Raw genomic sequence first — 18,365 nt, 5'->3', positions numbered from 1 at the left:
CATTTTTTATCCGGTGACGTGCGAGCGCTGCCGTCGTCGTCATCGATTTCATCCTAGCTCATCCAGATGCCGTCTCCTTTAAGGATGTTTACGATAGTAAGCTCTTTCTCCGCAATTCCTGTCGTCCTATTCGATTCATTTTAGGGTTGTACGAGATACCAAGATTAATCGGACGATCCGATTATTGTTTTGGCTTGTCTTGAATTTCAAGACAAGATCAAGACAAGATTTTTAATTAATTATCAAGACAATACCAAGACTAAGACTGTCAGGATTATTAGTCTTGTCAAGATTATTGGTTCTCAAAAAAACTAAAATATTTATATTTGTAAATGAAAAAAAAAATCACTATATACGAATTTAAAAAAATTTTATTCAATAAAAACATTTATATTAATAAATTTAAAAACATTTAATATTAATGCAATATAACATTTTTATAAATTAGAAATCAAACTCGCAAATTTTAGACATTAAAGAGCATTTCACCCAGGAATTGATGCACATTAGTGATTTTAAAAATTTACTTTGTAATCTGGTTTTATTTTTTGACATAGTCAGAGTTCCTTTTGAGAAAAGTCTTTCTATTGGCACGGACGAGGCAGTTGAACTTAAAATGTCTCGAGCCATTTTTGTGGGATAAATATGAACCTGATTTTTTTACCACTCCAAAATATTTATATCTGCACATTCCCTTGGAGTCTGTAAATAGTTATTAATTTCTGTTTTCCATGAAACAGTAAATGTTTTTTTATGTAAATAGACGGCATTTATATCGATTACATAGTAATAATTATAATTAAAATATAATACAATAGTAATAATTATTTCAAATTATATTACAAAAATTATGTTAAATATTATTTAAATAATTTTTTAATATTAGATAAAAAATTGTTAATAAAATCGAGACAAGACAATACAAGATAAGATTTTTGCTACCAATATTCACTCAAGACCAAGACAAGATTTAAATTTTTAAAAATTTTCAATACCAATACAATATTTTTACGAATATTGTCTTGGATCTTGTGCAATCCTAATTCATTTGAGAAACTCGTCTTTCGAAAATGACGAGTATCTCGCAGGAAAAACTTGTAATTGCCTTCAGCATCGGCGAGATTTCATCTCTATACTGGAGTTAAGTCGGTTCACGCTCCGCTGATCGGTATGATGGCCAAGTGAATTCCATCTGTCATCGACGAACAGGCCGGGCAGGCATCGGAACGTCCTCGCGATTTCGACAAACCTTCGTCGTTTTGACGTTTCTAGGTCAGGCCGATTGCGCTTCTGGGTCGCCCGAGTTCCTGAATGCCTTTATCGTTGAAAGTCAAGCTCGAACGAACTTCGTCACTGCCACCGTCGTCGTCGTCGTCGCCTCTGCCACGTCATGCACGAAGTTTTAACTGGTGTTGTACCGCCTGCGATACCGGAAAATTAGTTGTTGCGCGCGAGAAGCAATAGATAAGACAAAGAGAAAGTTACAGACGAATATGAACGGAGGATAATTGTTTGCCGAATTCCCCCAGCGATGAATCGCGTGCCAAAGTGCCTCGTATTTCTCGGCGCGATCGCAATTATTTCCGGAGTCATATTTTCCCTTTTTATTTTCAGGGAAAAATATCTCAGAATTTTTTGCATTTAATAGATGAGGTACAATTATTACACATTTTATTTTGTAGCGTATAATAAAAGATATTTTAGTCAAAGTATATCAGGTACTTAGCAAAAAAATTGGATCAGGATGATTAATGCAATGTTTTTGATACGTGAAATATATGTGCACAAAGCGATAGATTGTCAATGATAAAAAATTAACACAATTCTCTTGATATGTATGTACATTTAATGTTATAATTTTAATTAATTTTATTGTTAGAGATGTAATATATCGGCTCATTAATCAAAAATATTCTTAAAATTATTTAACTATATTTAAACAATAAATTTCCCCTCAAATTTTGTCTCATGTAATATAAAATTACACGCATTCATTAAAAAAAATCAATTTATGTTTTATATATGTGAATATTATATATCTATAAAGAATGGGAAACATTTAAATTTGATATTATTTCATAGGCTAATATATATATATATGTATATATATATATATATATATATATATATATATTGCTATATATTTTATATATATTTATGTAAATTATTAAAATGAAAAAAATTTTTTTTAGTGAGAAAAATTTATTAAAAAATGTATTAGTAAGATCGATATATTCTGTGCCAAAAAAATTAATATTTATCTCATTTCGCATCGAAGGAATAAAATATAAAGAAAAGAAAGGCGTTTAAATTTGATTTATTAAATAGTAAGATGTTTTTAGATGTTCAAATCGATGATAATTTTCGGTCCTTATTCGATACATGAGCGTGATTCGTATAGATATTATCCTTACAACGATCCTTTCGCACGATATTTCCGCATTCGACCATGTTTTCAATCGAATTTCCGCGTTTGTAATTTTGTTACATTGCGGCACAAATAGTAACGGATTCCGTAGTGTCAAGCTACAATGCGAATTATCCTTTTGTCCTTCGAGTTCCTTTGTTCTGATACTTCGGTACTTGCGATACTCGCGTCCCGAGGACCGAACAGAATTCCTCGTCTCTCGGAATTATATGGCGAAACGGCAACAGGGAGTTGTTCTCAGGGCTGTAATACGAACGGACGTCCTTTAAATGACCATTGTTACGCTTTACACCATGCACAAGTGAGATTGCATTTTATTTCGGAGATTATTACGTGACTCTGGACTAAGTTTTACGGAAAATGTATCGAAATCACTTCAAATTCGTTTCTTTTTCTCCAAAACTAGATCATTTCCTGGGTAACGACAATGAAATTATTGCTTAGTTGATTAAGGATGTTTTGTATTATACCTATTTTCAAAATATAGAATTTAATAAAAATTGTACAGAATGTCCTTACATATGTTTAGAATCTTCAGTACAATTTTTAAATCGATTCACTAAAGCGTTCACAAGTTATAAGGATTTTAATTTGCACCGAATTAACATGTGTTCTTATGGGAAACGTATAACCACGTCGATTCAAATGACAAAAACACATGGAAATAATATTCAGAATTTGTTTAAAATTTGCAAAAGTTTAGATACAGAGGAAATATTTGGTCAAATAATATTATACAAGTACTAACTGGTTAAAAAGATATTAAATATAATTCAATGAAGTTAGCCATGTATCACAAGGCGAAATTCTCTGTTAAAAGTTAATTATTTCGATTAACAAAATTCGGAATATTTCAGTAAAAACACAATAAATGTTAAAAAATACATCTTTGCACTGTAGCTAAGATCAAATTGGAATATTCCACGCAATTTCTCATACTCAAAATACACCAAAAGTGGATATTCGTCAATATTGATTTTCAGCTACTTTTTGCTGGAATTATACATACAAAACATCCTGAAACATTTTGTAGATGATACAAAAGCATGTTATTTTAGAGCATTTTGCAACAAATCGTACAGAGGAATAATAAAAGAATGAATAAAATTTTGGGAGAAAGGGGAGACAATATTAGTTGGATGAAGAAAATTCTAAGGTTAAAAAAAGAAAATAAAATTAAAGAAATTATCCAAGGCAATGTATGTATTATGTAAAGAAACTAGGAAGTAAAAACAATATTTTATGTTGAAACGTTCAAAAGGTAACTAAATTTTCTTTTAAAGCCCATTGCCCCTCTTTTGTATTCATCGCAAGATTAAGTGCTCATCATCATATCCTATTTACCCCGTGTTTATCACGCTAGGATTGTACATACAAAACATCCTTAATTCCATAAAATTTTAAAAATATAGTGGACATAAAACGACAGGTATTTTGAACAGGCAAATGCACGATGCATACACAGAAAAAAAGAACATTCTTGTTTTGAAAAATTTTTAGTTTTAACGTGGAATTCTTGAAATGAGATTATATTGCGTTAATTAAAGAAAAATATGATTGCTTACTTGAATGAAGTCATTTTATATAGTTCGATTAAGAACAATATACTCTTATGATTTGAGATTTAATTTTCTTGAATGAAAGAGAAACAATGTTAGATAGAAAATAACACTTTTAAATCAAAGATTATAATTTTCTTAAAATAGAATTAAATAATTATATATTCTTGAGATGACAATTACAATATTAAAATAAGACTATAATATTGTTGAAATTTAAAATTATTAAATCCTTTTAAGAAAATTATAAATTGTTGCGTATACACTGAGGAAAAAATTTTTTTAAATCAAATAAATTTGTTTTCTTGAAACTTTTACTTTAAATGCAAGGAATTGTTTGTTTCATTTAAGCAAAAGTATTTAATTTTAATTAAATGTGCATGTTATATTAAGTACATTATTTTCATTTATATATTTTTTATATTTAAATACTATTTTCGTAAAATATATACTATAATTTATTAAATTAAATATATTATTTTTCAAAATTAAAAAGTCTAAAATTTTTAGGAATAAAAAGTGCATTTTAATAAATATTTTGTAAAATTAAAATAAAAATATTTAATTAAAAGTTATATTTGTTTAAGCATATATATTTTTTAAACATATGTAAATAAATACTTAACTTAAACAAACAGACGTTTTGAATACAAGTAAGAGTACTTGATTAGTACTCACCGAATAAATAGCTTTCTTGAGTTAACTAAAATTTTTTTATTTCAAGATCATTTTTTCCTCAGTGTATACGAAACAATGAACGCGTTAGTTGAAGTACATAAGTTTTGATATGACACTTATTTTTGTTCTGGGTACGGGTTACGTAATAAGATTGTATCATCCAGTCGTAAATCGACTAATGAACTTAATTTCATATCTCATCGCTGATAAGTATTTATCATGACTGAAAATACCGCGGTTTATGAGAAAGAAGACTCCGGATATGCATCGACGACGAAACGCGCCATAGTTAATAATCAGCATGCGTTGATAAGGGGAACCAGGCGTGATTAATACCGAGAACTCTCTCTTATCGCCGAGACGTGGAATATATACTTGCTTACGGTAGTATTACTTTGGTGCGTGTGTAACGGTCACTCGCGATGAATGCGAATCATTTCTCGGATTTCTTCGTGTGAAAACATCCAATCGCGGCCGGCACGTTCATTGCGATCCCTCGATGCAGATCGTGCCATATAAATTTGTTCCACGAGATAGGTAGTGAAAGATGCAATGGTCTTGTTTACTTGAAAAGTGATATATGCGTACGATGTTTCAACATTATGCGAGTCTTAATGCAAATGCATCGAATTTAACAAAATAAGATTTACGTTTCCAAAATAAACGAGATAGAGTGGAATCAATATGTTTTTGCAATAACATTCTCCCTACCTTTCCTTTTCATATTGTAATTTCTTTGATGATTTATGCTTGATTATAATTCAGTCATAAATGTATATAATGTGTTCTAAAAACAATTTGCAAAGCATTGAAAAGATGATATATTATAACGTGATAAGATGATATATTAAACGTTGTATATTTGATTTGAAGATATATATATATATATATATATATATATATATATATATATATGTTACAAAATTCATGTATGTATATATTTTTTTATTTACAATATGTAAAAGATAAAGTACGAAAAATATCAAAATTTTGGAACTTTGGATTCTAAAATTGAAATATTTTTTTTTGCAATCGCTATAAGAATATTCTCGCAAGTAAACCTTTATATTCTGATTAATTTTATTGAGATTGTATGTTGATAAAAATATTATATATACAGGGTGAGGCATCTAAAACAGGCCACCTGAATAACTCCGTTGGTAAGACGAATACAAAAAAATTGTTCAGACAAAAGTTGTATGGTTTCAAGGGGGACATATGATGGTGTCATTAGTTTAATCTTGAAGAGCCACCCGAAGGTCACGTGAAGGTCAGCTCCAACTTTTTAAATGGGACACCTTATATGCTTTTGCATATTCTTGTAGCTCATCTCAAGAGCTTTCCAAAACACTACAATTATGTTAGTTTTCATTAAATACTTTCCAAGTTATGAGGCTTGAAATCATTTTTTAATTTTACATAAACCGTAAAATATCTTGTAAAATATTCATTTTTCGATTATTTTACCTTAATACTTTTATGTACAAAATAATGAGAAGAATCAATTGGTGTAAAGAAAACACATAATTGCTTCGAACAAAAAAATGTAATTGTTAATTGCAAATTACATTTTTTTGTTCGAAGCAATTATGTGTTTTCTTTACACCAATTGATTCTTCTCATTATTTTGTACATAAAAGTATTAAGGTAAAATAATCGAAAAATGAATATTTTACAAGATATTTTACGGTTTATGTAAAATTAAAAAATGATTTCAAGCCTCATAACTTGGAAAGTATTTAATGAAAACTAATATAATTGTAGTGTTTTGGAAAGCTCTTGAGATGAGCTACAAGAATATGCAAAAGCATATAAGGTGTCCCATTTAAAAAGTTGGAGCTGACCTTCACGTGACCTTCGGGTGGCTCTTCAAGATTAAACTAATGACACCATCATATGTCCCCCTTGAAACCATACAACTTTTGTCTGAACAATTTTTTTATATTCGGCTTACCAACGGAGTTATTTAGGTGGCCTGTTTTAGATGCCTCACCCTGTATATATGAATCTTTAAATGAAATATGTAACATTTTTAATAAATCATCTCCAATAATGTTTTACAAATTATTATCTTTAGACATTATGGCAGAATATATATATATATATATATATATATATATATATATATATACCTATATATATATATGTATATATATATATGTATATATTTCGAAAAAAAAATATGTAATTTACAATTAACAATTACATATATATATATTTTTTTCGACACAATTATCTGTTTTCTTTACACCAATTGATTCCTCTCATTATTTTGTACATAAAAGTATTAAGATAATCGAAAAATGAATATTTTACTAGATATTTTATGATTTATGTAAAAATTACGAAATTATTTCAAGCCTCATAATTCGAAAAGTATTCGATGAAAAAATATTTTATTATAGTGTTTTGAAAAGCTCTCCAAGTAAGCTACAAAAGCTTCTTTTTAATATCAGATAGCCCTGACATCCTGTATATATATATATATATATATATATATATATATATATATATATATTATATATATATATATATATATATATATATATATATATATATCAATACACAGAAAAAAAAGAAGTGTCAAAACTTATATACTTAAACTAACGCGTTCATTGTTTCGTATATACGCAACAATTTATAATTTTCTTAGAAGAATTTAATAATTTTAAATTTCAACAATATTATAGTCTTATTTTAATATTGTAATTGTCACCTTAAGAATATATAATTATTTAATTTTACTTTCAGAAAATTATAATCTTTGATTTAAAAATGTTATTTTCTATCCAACATTGTTTCTCTTCCATTCAAGAAAATTAAATCTTAAATCGTAAGAATATATTTTTCTCGATTGATCTGTATAAAATGGCTTCATTCAAGTAAGCAATTATTCAAGCAATTATATTTTTCTTAAATTAACGCGATATAATCTCATTCCAAGATTTCCATGTTAGAACTAAATATATTTTCAAAACAAGAATATCCTTTTTTTCTGTGTACACAGCCACAATAAAATTAATTCAAATGTAATGATTACATTTGATTATAATTCAGTCATAAAGTTCTGCGACACATAATGTGCTTAAAAATAATTCGTAAAACATTGAACATGATTTATCAAATATATATCTGATTTAAAGATCCATCATATATACATACATTATTTTTATTAATAATACAGCAGAAATGAAAAAAAATTAATCCAGAGATGTAAAAGTTTAATTACGAGAATATTTTTATTCACTAAGGAAAAAATTATCTTCAAATAAAAAAATTTTAGTTAACTCAAGAAAGCTATTTATTCGGTGAGTACTAATCACGTATTTACTTGTATTCAAAATGTCTGTTTGCTTAATTTAAGTATTTATTTACATATGTTTAAAAAAATATATATGTTTAAAAAAATATAATTTTTAATTAAATATTTTTATTTTAATTTTACAAAATATTTATTAAAATGCACTTTTTATTCCCAAAAATTAAAAATTTTTTAATTTTGAAAAATAATATATTTAATTTAATAAATTATAGTAAATTATAAATTATAGTATTTTACGAAAATAGTATTTAAATATAAAAAATATATAAATGAAAATAATGTACTTAATATAACATGCATATTTAATTAAAATTAAATGATTTTGCTTAAATGAAATAAACAATTCCTCTTCCATTTGGAGCAAAAGTTTCAAGAAAACAAATTTATTCGATTTGAAAAAATTTTTCCCTCGGTGTAGCGATTGCGAAAAAAAGGATATTTCAATTTTAGAATCTAAAGCCCCCAAAGTATCCTTTACATAGTAATTTCTTTTAATCGTATTATATACATATAAATCTGATTATAATTTCTGGACGTGATGGAACGAGCTCGCTCTGAGATAACACTTTATTTTCGCGGGCATCGGGCGTATAATGCACCGGGGGACGCTTTTTTAAATCCGAAACTGGTTTATACAACAAGTAGCGCACCGGTTTAGGACTCTTCGACGAGTCTGGGCGAGAAGCAGGGGGGGGGGACTCTTCGGCGGGGGAGGCGAGGAGGGAGGGGGAGAGACGATTCGCATCTCTCCTCGTACGCGCCCCGTTATTACAGCAGCGGTGTCGATCGAGGTGTGCGCCCGTTTTCTTTATTTGTAACTACAGCCCTGGTTCTCCTTGCCAGCAGCCTTGCCCGAACCGGCCAACGACCGTATCTCTCTTACCCTATCCTGCTTCCCCTCTCTTTCCGTCCCTCGTTACCTACCTACCTACCTACCTCTCGCCTTCCCTTTGTCTCTTTCTCGCCTCCTGTCCGTCTTTTACGCTCCTTTCTCTTTCGCTGAACAAACTCTACTCTACCACGAGGCTCCCTTTGATCCGGCGTAACCTCGCGCTAAACTTGTACGAACTTGCACGAATTTAAAGAGAGAGAGAGAGGGCTGATCAAGACCGACAGATTCGAGAGATGTCGCGAATTTGAAATGAAAAAAAAAAAAAAGAAAGAAAAGATGTTTCCGGTGATAAGCGTACATTCGCGACATTTGACTTTACGTTGAACGACACGTTGCGAAAACACGCGGAGAAATTTCGGCACGCTATTGCGTTCGTAAATACAAGTTGCGAAGTTCGTGTGACGTGAGATTTCATATTTTCGATGCGATTATCGGGGTACGCGTGGCTTTTACGACTTTGCGTGGCGAGTGTCAGATCGAAAGATTAGCGACGCGCTTTCGGCGCAAAAACGTGAATGAACTTTACGACAGCAATAATTTATGCGTAGAATATCCCCGATCTTTATTTTATATTCCTCTTTATATTTTATATAGAGAAGACAATAGTCAATATTAAGAATCATCTTAAGGATGTTTTGTATGTATCCCTAGCAAAAGGTAGCTGAAAATCAATATTGATGAATATCCACTTTTGGTGTATTTTGAGTAAGAAATTGTGTGGAATATTCCAATTTGATCTTAGCTACAGTGCAGAGATGTATTTTTTAATATTTATTAAAATTTATAATTTATAATCTTCTTAGAAGGATTTAATAATTATAATTTCAACAATATTATAATCTTATTTTAATATTGTAACTGTCACCTCAAGAATATATAATTATTTAATTCTACTTTAAGAAAATTATAATCTTTGATTTAAAAATGTTATTTTCTATTCAACTGTTTCTCTTCCACTCAAGAAAATTAAATCTTAAATCGTAAGAATATATTTTTCTTAAACGAACTATATAAAATGGCTCCATTCAAGTAAGCAATTAAATTTTTCTTTAACAAAAGCAATATAATCTCATTTCAAGATTTCCATGTTAAAACTAAAAATATTTTCAAAACATGAATGTCCTTTTTTTTCTGTGTATGCATAGTGCATTTGACTGTTCAAAATACCTATCGTTTTGTGTCCACTATATTTTTATGGAATTTTATGGAATTAAGGATGTTTTGTATGTACAATCCCAGCAAAAAGTAGCTGAAAATCAATATTGACGAATATATCCACTTTTAGTGTATTTTGTGTAAGAAATATTGTGTGGAATATTACAATTTAATCTTAGCTACAGAATATTTTTATATTAAAAGAAGAAAAAATTGTATTTTAAAATAGGAAAGAATAATTTCTTTTATTTGGACATATTTATTTATTTCATCAGGATCATGCAGTTTAAGTTTGTTGACACTATCTACATATATATATTTTATAATACATATTTTATAATATATTTTCCAAAAATAATACGTATCTATTATATATGGAAGTATATAAAGTGTATATGAATATATAAATTTATATATAAGTATATAATTTATATTAATAACAGTAAACCGAAAAATAATAATAAATTAAGAAATTAGAAATGTTGATGAATATAAATTACATAATGTTGATTTATAGTTATATACACAGAAAAAAAGGACATTCTTATTTTGAAAATATATTTAGTTTTAACATGGAAATCTTGAAATGAGATTATATCGCGTTAATTTAAGAAAAATATAATTGCTTGAATAATTACTCGAATGAAGCCATTTTATATAGTTCAATCGAGAAAAATATATTCTCATGATTTAAGATTTAATTTTCTTGAATAGAAAAGAAACAATGTTGGATAGAAAATAACATTTTTAAATTAAAGATTATAATTTTCTTAAAATAGAATTAAATAATTATATATTCTTGAGGTGACAATTACAATATTAAAATAAGACGATAATATTGTTGAAATTTAAAATTATTAAATTCTTCTAAGACTATAAATTGTTGCGTATATACAAAACAATGAACGCGTTAATTTAAATATATAAGTTTTGATTTGACACTTTTTTTCTGTGTAATGTTGAGTAATATAAATAATATAATGAATAGTTAGGAATGTTTAATTAAAAATAATAGAAATATAAATGGAAAGAAAGAAACATAAACGAATGCAAAATCGAAATAGCGATTAATTTATATTTATATTATATTCAGACAATAATTTAGATACATTCTATGTATATTATACATATAATTTGTGCGTAGATTATGCTACTTTGAATCCCGTTGTAAGCGTCGATTGCGTTGTTGGACTCGACTTGTTCGAAAGAATGAGTGGGCTAGCTTTCGTTCTGGTAAGCGTGTGGGTGGCGTGGGCCTATCCCATCTTATCAACTGCAGCAGCCGAGGCGGATGTCACGATAATGCGTTCCATGGAACGTTTTCGTCATTATAATGAGCCCAAATATCGTTTAATGAGGAACCGAGAAATTACATGTCATCTTGACAATGCTTTTTTTTCAAAATCGTGTTGTGCTTAATTAATCGAGATTTTTACTTTTGACTTTTTTAAACTGTAATCAAATATTAATTGATGTGAATAAAAAATGTAAGATTTGAAGACATCTTACACACAGACATTGCATTGCATTGTTGAGATTTATTTCTGAAAATATATCTCTGAATTATAAAAAAAATCACACTTAATTGACGAAATTTTATTAGACTAAAATTAAGAATTTTGCAATTTTTAAAAATAAAATTTAGAATATTCAATATATTGCTGTATTTTATTTTATTTAAATTTTATTTGAGGGAGATAAATTGATAACCTGCTTTCTAATCTACTAGTTTTACTTTATTTCCTATTTATTTAGTAGCAAAAATTCGAAAAAATCTGAAATATTTATATTATACTCGATTGTTGTGTAACTATATTCTTGTGCAAATGCGCGTAACCAACGTTTACTGGCTCGAATTTCGAGCCACTGCGTGCACTCTAGATCCAATCCTAGTAGCAGGAAGGAAAGCTCGACGAAAAATGATATGTATTTCTTCGCTTCGCGACTTGCGGACTCGCTCGTTCGATGTCCACATTGCACCAGTATACGCAATGCTTCTCGCCCGTTGACGAGGAAGCTATCGTATTTCGTCGTCCGTATCGTGTAACACCTGGACGCACTAATGCGGTGGTATACATTACGGAATAGAGGTGCACGAGCCAGTGATTTGCGCCGCGCATAGTGACCCAAGTGCTTAAAGATCGATCGCGAACCGATCGTTTTCGAACAAGTCCCATCGTAAAACTCGGGAGTAGCTTGCAAGCAGCTGATCTAAATTGCTCTTGGAATTGCTCGCGGATTTCGGAGTAGAAATATAGCTTAAATATGGCTTAATTACTGTACCATGTTATCGATTTATGAACTCGATTCAAATATTTTACAAAATGTCAAAAAGAATGTGTGCTCCGCATTCCTTTGTTATCTCTTCTTATTTCTTCCCAGCAAACATCAAGTAACATTTATACAACTGTTGGTTGTAATTTCCTACTCAACAATATAACTGTTACATGTTATGTAACTGTTACATAACATGTAACAATTATATTACTTCCCAGCAAACACTAAGTAACATTTATACAATTGTTAATTGTAATTTCCTACTCAACAATATAACTGTTACATGTTACATAACATGTAACAGTTATATTTCTTTCCAGCAAACATCAAGTAACATTTATATAATTGTTAGTTGTAATTTTCTACTCAACAATATATCTGTTACATGTTACATAGCATGTAACAGTTATATTTCTTTCCAGCAAACATCAAGTAACATTTATATAATTGTTAGTTGTAATTTCCTATTCAATAATATAACTGTTACATGTTATGTAACTGTTACATAACATGTAACAGTTATATTACTGTTATATATTTTTTATTAATGATAAAAATAAACAAAAAATATCAATAAAAATAATCATTGCTGATAAATCTCTCTCTCTCTCTCTCTCTATTTTTATTATATTAAATATTTCAATTTTTATTATATTATATTATTTATTTTTATTATATTATATTATATTATTATATTATAGATTATTATAATATTCATTTACTTATCGTTTTCGCTGTCAAGGCAGCGTAAACAACGAGCTACATAATATCATATAATAAATTAAGAAACTCGGTCGATCGTAATCGCGTTATTTCGACTAACGCGTGTTACTTAAATTCGCGAGGACGACCGTCGCAAGGTAACATCGATGCGCATCGACTATAGAGGGAATTCCATTGAAGTCGAAGCTTTCCCCAGGGCAGGCGCGATAAAAATACGTGAGAACGCGTCGTCTCGTCGATCTGCCGTTGCAGGAAGAATCGCGCGCGCAGCTCGATGTTTTCTCCGGAGAAACTCGATACGCGACGAGGGGGGAGTCACATTGCCCGAACGTCATTTTGCAACGTCCTCGCTCGTAGGAAGGTCACCTCGCGTCGTCGAAAAGTGCATTCGCTCGTCGTACGTACGTCCACGATTGTGAAGGATCTCGTAAGAGCTCGCGATCCTCCTCCTTTAATTTTCAGAACGAGCAGTCTCTCGCGTTTCTCGCCGTCATTATTCGCAATGAGCGAAGAAAAGCGGCGATTTAAACGTTTCGGGGAAGGAGACCAAAGGGCTACCGCGATCGCGCTCCCGTTTCTTCTCTCTACCTGCCTGTCCACCGGCCTACGGCGAATCTCGCGATCGGGAACGAGAGCAAAAAGATAACGAGCGTAGCCTTCGTGCCAGACGGTGCACAGTCGAGTTGCGACTTGTCGCGGTCACGCGACAGCCCTCGAAGCGCAACACGAAGCGCAACACGGTGCAACATCGAGGCTACTCCGAATTTTTCCTCAGGGGCGAGAACGTGAAAAATTTCGCCGTAGAAAAATTAATGGCAAAATTTTTCACTTTTCTGCCCCTCGGGCGAAGGGAGGGATGGTCTGCGCGCGGAGGGACGAGCGCTCCGGTTCCATGCACGCGGGGAGCTGCGCGAGCTCGGACTGACTCGGGCGAGTCCGCGCATACTCGGGCGGACAGTCCGCGCATGCGCGGGCGCGCTCGGCCGCGCTCGGCCGTCTCCGCCGCCGAGCTCGCGAGCCCCTCGCCGCCGTCGCTCCAGTCGTGAATCGTCGCTCCGCGAGGGAGGACGTGTGCGCGAGTGCCTCTGTGTGATCACGTGAGAGTAAGTGCAGAGCAGTTCGATACGATTAGTTCGGTGGTGACTAACCGCGTTCGCGCGTTTGTCGCTCGGTGGTGTATATATATTGCATTCTTTGGAAACATCCTGCAAACAAGTGATAGTGATTACACCAACGGAGCCGGATATAGGGTTAGTGACGTGCCGAGGATAATGTGCAGGCGTGTCGGCGTGCGGGCCGTCGTCGAAGTTCCACGGAGAGACACGAAAGTCGCCGATAGGCACCGACACGCGTGACAGGTAAGACTTAACCTCCACCATCATGGTGTTGGCTCGGCTCCGAATTTTCCAACGGACGATTCCCCGAAATGAGTATCTGTCTCTCGTTGCGTAGGCGTGGTTTTCGTGCTCTTTCGCGGGTGTCGGATAGTGATCACCAACGATTATCGGATATTCACTTTTTCCGAGAACAATAGAAGGCTTACATCGCGTGGGAAAATCGTAAAGGAACGAAATTTAGGATTAAAGTATTAATCGACAGCTGATAATTAGACGTCGATCGATATCTGTGTCGTAAGAAAATTTATTCAAGTTTCATTTGAAACAACTTCGTGTTCGGTTTCTTTAACCTTGAGGGTCATTCCTTTCGAGAGCTCCGATAAATACGAGTAATTCTTTATTTCTCCTTCTTTGTTTAAGCGTCGACTTCACTTCGAATAAGTCGAGTGTTCCGAGCAGAGTGTTTTATGGAGGTTTAAATGATCATTGCATTCCGGATTGCATTTTCGCCCACGAAGTCGACTCGGATGCACTAAATACTGCGGTCGCGTCAAAAAGAAAGCGAATCCGGTTTGAGAAAATAACTTCGGAGCAACAGTTCTTCGTCTTTTCACTTTCCGTTGAATTATTATTGCAAACCAGATTTTATCCGAGCATTTCAAATATTCAATTTTATATTTATTTTATTTTATTAATTTATTTTTAATTTTATTATTTATTTTATTTTATCCTGTTTTTTCATTTATGTCAAAAATGTAGAAAGTAACTTGTTGGGAGGGGAGAGGAGTAAAATTTGTTTTAAATTATTGAAAGAATTTACGGAGAAATTACCTGAGAATTTGGACTGCACATTCATTTTTTCTATTCTTTAATAATCCAATATTCTGAGTGGATTTTGAGAACCGCTGCTCTAGCTACACCATTGAATTCTAAATTAGAGGGAGGAAAGGAGGGTGTCAGAATTTCAAGCGTGACGTAAAGTTGTCTAGCGGGTAGAAGGAAAGAAAGTGATTAAGGGAAGAAACTGATTAATGTGAAAACTAATTTTTAAATTTATCAAGCAAATTTTTTTTGTTTGCTAATTAAAAATAATTGTGTGTAGGACATTATTCCGTTATTGAAATAAAATGGAATTTTCTCCAAAAAAGGAGAATAAAATATTTTCGCATTAATATAAATATTTTCGTTATTAAAATAAAGTGGAATTTTCTCCAAAAAGGAGAATAAAATATTTTCGCATTTTTTCCATGTGCATTATATGCTGTCATGTTTTAAGATACGAAATCTTGCAAATGACTTGACAAGATTCACTAAAGGAGTGTTGTAGAAAGTACTTTGGCGCCTGTTCAAAGAAAATAAAGGCAGACAATTATTACGGCATTGTGGACGTGAAGCATGCGAAACAACACAATGAAATCAAATATTCTGGCATATTATCTTACCTACCTATCTTATCCTATTTGTGATACGCGAAATGTTTCTAATTAGTTATATTTATTTTCTTTTTTTGTCTATTATATTATATAATGTATCGAAATATCGATTTTTTTAAATGTATTATTTAATATTATGTTCATTCACTAATTACGAGCAGCAATCATAACTTTGACAGATGTATATGAATCTGATATTATCATTATTCAACAGGCATACATTTATTTCGCACAAAAGATATGAAATTTTTTTCTGACGTATTGTTAAGTAGAATTGCATAATATTGCATAATATTGCAGAATTGCATATACTCCATTATTACTTTTTGTATTTTACAGATTATTTTCAATCGTATAACTGCAATTGTAATTCTTTCACATCTTTCAAAAAAGTATAAACGTATGTAATTCGAAAATCAAATGCAAAATAATAAATATAAATATATAATAATAAATGTAAATGTATTCGAACTATTAATTTAAAAATATTTGCGCATTTTAGAATTAATGTGATATGTTTCACTTTTAAAACGCAAAATGTGATAGTAAAATTAATAATATAATATTTTATTTGCTACAATTGAAACAGATGTAGGTACATTACGCAAAATATAGGTGTAGAATATTGATATATCCTTTAATCTGTTATACAAAGAAAAACGCATTTCGATATTTGTAAAATCATTGATTGGTGTAAATCGCTCGAGAGATTTGCAATAAAATAATACATTTAACGATTTATGACCAAATATACATACACGACGCGATTTTCCAGAATGAAAAATTTATACATTGGACAAAAAGAAACTCGGCGAGACTTTAATATTATAATATTGTTTTAGAAAACAATGTGGGTGAAAGCCCGGAATTTTTCGGAATACGAATTTATTGATGCAATCTCATCAATGCGACTTTATTATAAATTAAACGAGTGATTGACAATTATGTAACACAATTGAAAATTTGATAATCTACCGAAACATATTATGAAACTAAATTAAAAAGAAATTAACAATAGAAATGTAAACAAATTATTTTAAAATATTACAAATAATATTTCATTATTCAATCAATTTTAAATAGACCTTATTTTATTGTAAATTTTCATTTAAAGTTGATGTTTATTCGATTATAAAAAGACATATTGAAAAAAATTAACAAGTCGTGATATAACATCAAATAAAAATATCCTGCATACATATACGACTTCTTGAATCAAGCCAAGAATAAACTATTCAGAAATTATAAAGACATATTGAAAAAAATTAACAAGTGATATAACATCAAATAAAAATATCTTATATTGAAGTAGAATTATTTCTTTTGCATACATGTTAATTTTTAAAATTAGAAAAATTATCTATAACGTTAAAAAACCTACGTGGAAAAATAAATGCCGATGAAACACTTTCTGATAAAAAAAATAGATATTTCGATTCCATTGAAAAATATATCATTAAAAATAAAACATCCGATGTTTTTAAGACATTCCATACATATATACTTGTATTTTCGAGATACCTGCATACATATACGACTTCTTGAATCAAGCCAAGAACAAACTATTCAGACGCGGATAGCGAGGCTGTTCTCTCTCTCTCTCTCCCTCGAACTTTAATATTTCAATATTCTTTCGCGGAGCAAGTTCCGGGAATTTGCCGAGCACACGTTGAATGTTTTACGCGTTCGTGTTTCGATGTTTGTGTGAAATAATTTTCGCGCTCGTGGCAAAATAACGCGGTTTTCGCGATGTTTTAAATATAATGTTCCACACATATATTTCGCGGGGGATCGAAAACGGAGGATCCGAATAAACGGGACGGGAACGCTTTAATACTTTAATACCGCTCCGGGGTACAAACGCGAGTCCGGGAAATATGTCGCTTAGCGTCCTCGTCGTCGTGTGACTCGCCCCGAATTTATGCGGCCAGTATTCTTTCCTACGGTATTCTCCGTTGCGTATATATCATTTCCGAGTCTCGTGCGGTGAATCGTGTGTAATCCACCGTTCTCGTAACGGCCACAATACGCTCTTTGTATTCCTCCGTCCACGGCACGAAACTGCAGCTTTTTCGAGTGGTTTGTACTACTTCAAGCACGAGGGCTCGTCGTGAAACATTAGACCGTTTTGGAAATAAGCTCCGCCTGTGTCAACAATGATCCTATAGGTTGTATTTTTGTCAGATATTTATTTACAAGATGAAAGTAATATTATTATCATTACTTGTTCTACAAGGAATAAAAATTTTGAGTATAATTAATGGTTAAGATATTTAACGGTCTTGACATATTTATTAGAATGATTTTTAAAAAGCTGAAAATTTTGAATTCTCATTTTTAGAATTGTTAGATAAATAAATAATTTTAATATACAGGGTGTTTCTTAATAAGCGAAGTATTTTAGGAGATGATTCTTTGTCGAAAATTAAGGGAAGTTTTATATATAAACATATACTATAAAATAAAAATATTATTATCATTGCTTTTTCTGCAAGGAATAAAAATTTTGAGTATAATTAATAGTTAAGATATTTAACGATCTTGATATATTTATTAGAATG

The 18,365-nt window shown here is 31.1% G+C and overlaps 1 protein-coding gene across 3 annotated transcripts in view; it reads left to right on the top strand.

The window, feature by feature from the left end:
• Nucleotides 1-18,365, top strand: part of LOC105255278 (plexin-A4) — a 402,585-nt gene that overhangs the window by 55,803 nt on the left and 328,417 nt on the right. Inside the window, exon 1 of one of the 3 annotated variants that reach the window (XM_025411860.1) lies at nucleotides 14,087-14,392. The exons of the other annotated variants lie outside the window; for them this stretch is intronic. The gene's annotated coding sequence lies outside the window, so the exon portion shown is untranslated. Of the gene's footprint in view, nucleotides 1-14,086; nucleotides 14,393-18,365 lie in introns of those variants that run through there. 3 annotated transcript variants of the gene reach the window in all.

The sequence above is a fragment of the Camponotus floridanus genome, unplaced genomic scaffold (genome assembly GCF_003227725.1).
Source record: "Camponotus floridanus strain SB8 unplaced genomic scaffold, Cflo_v7.5 scaffold44, whole genome shotgun sequence".
Taxonomy (NCBI): Eukaryota; Metazoa; Arthropoda; class Insecta; order Hymenoptera; family Formicidae; genus Camponotus; species Camponotus floridanus.
The sequence above is the reverse complement of the archived record's forward strand: the minus strand, read 5'-3'. Positions and strand labels throughout refer to the sequence as shown.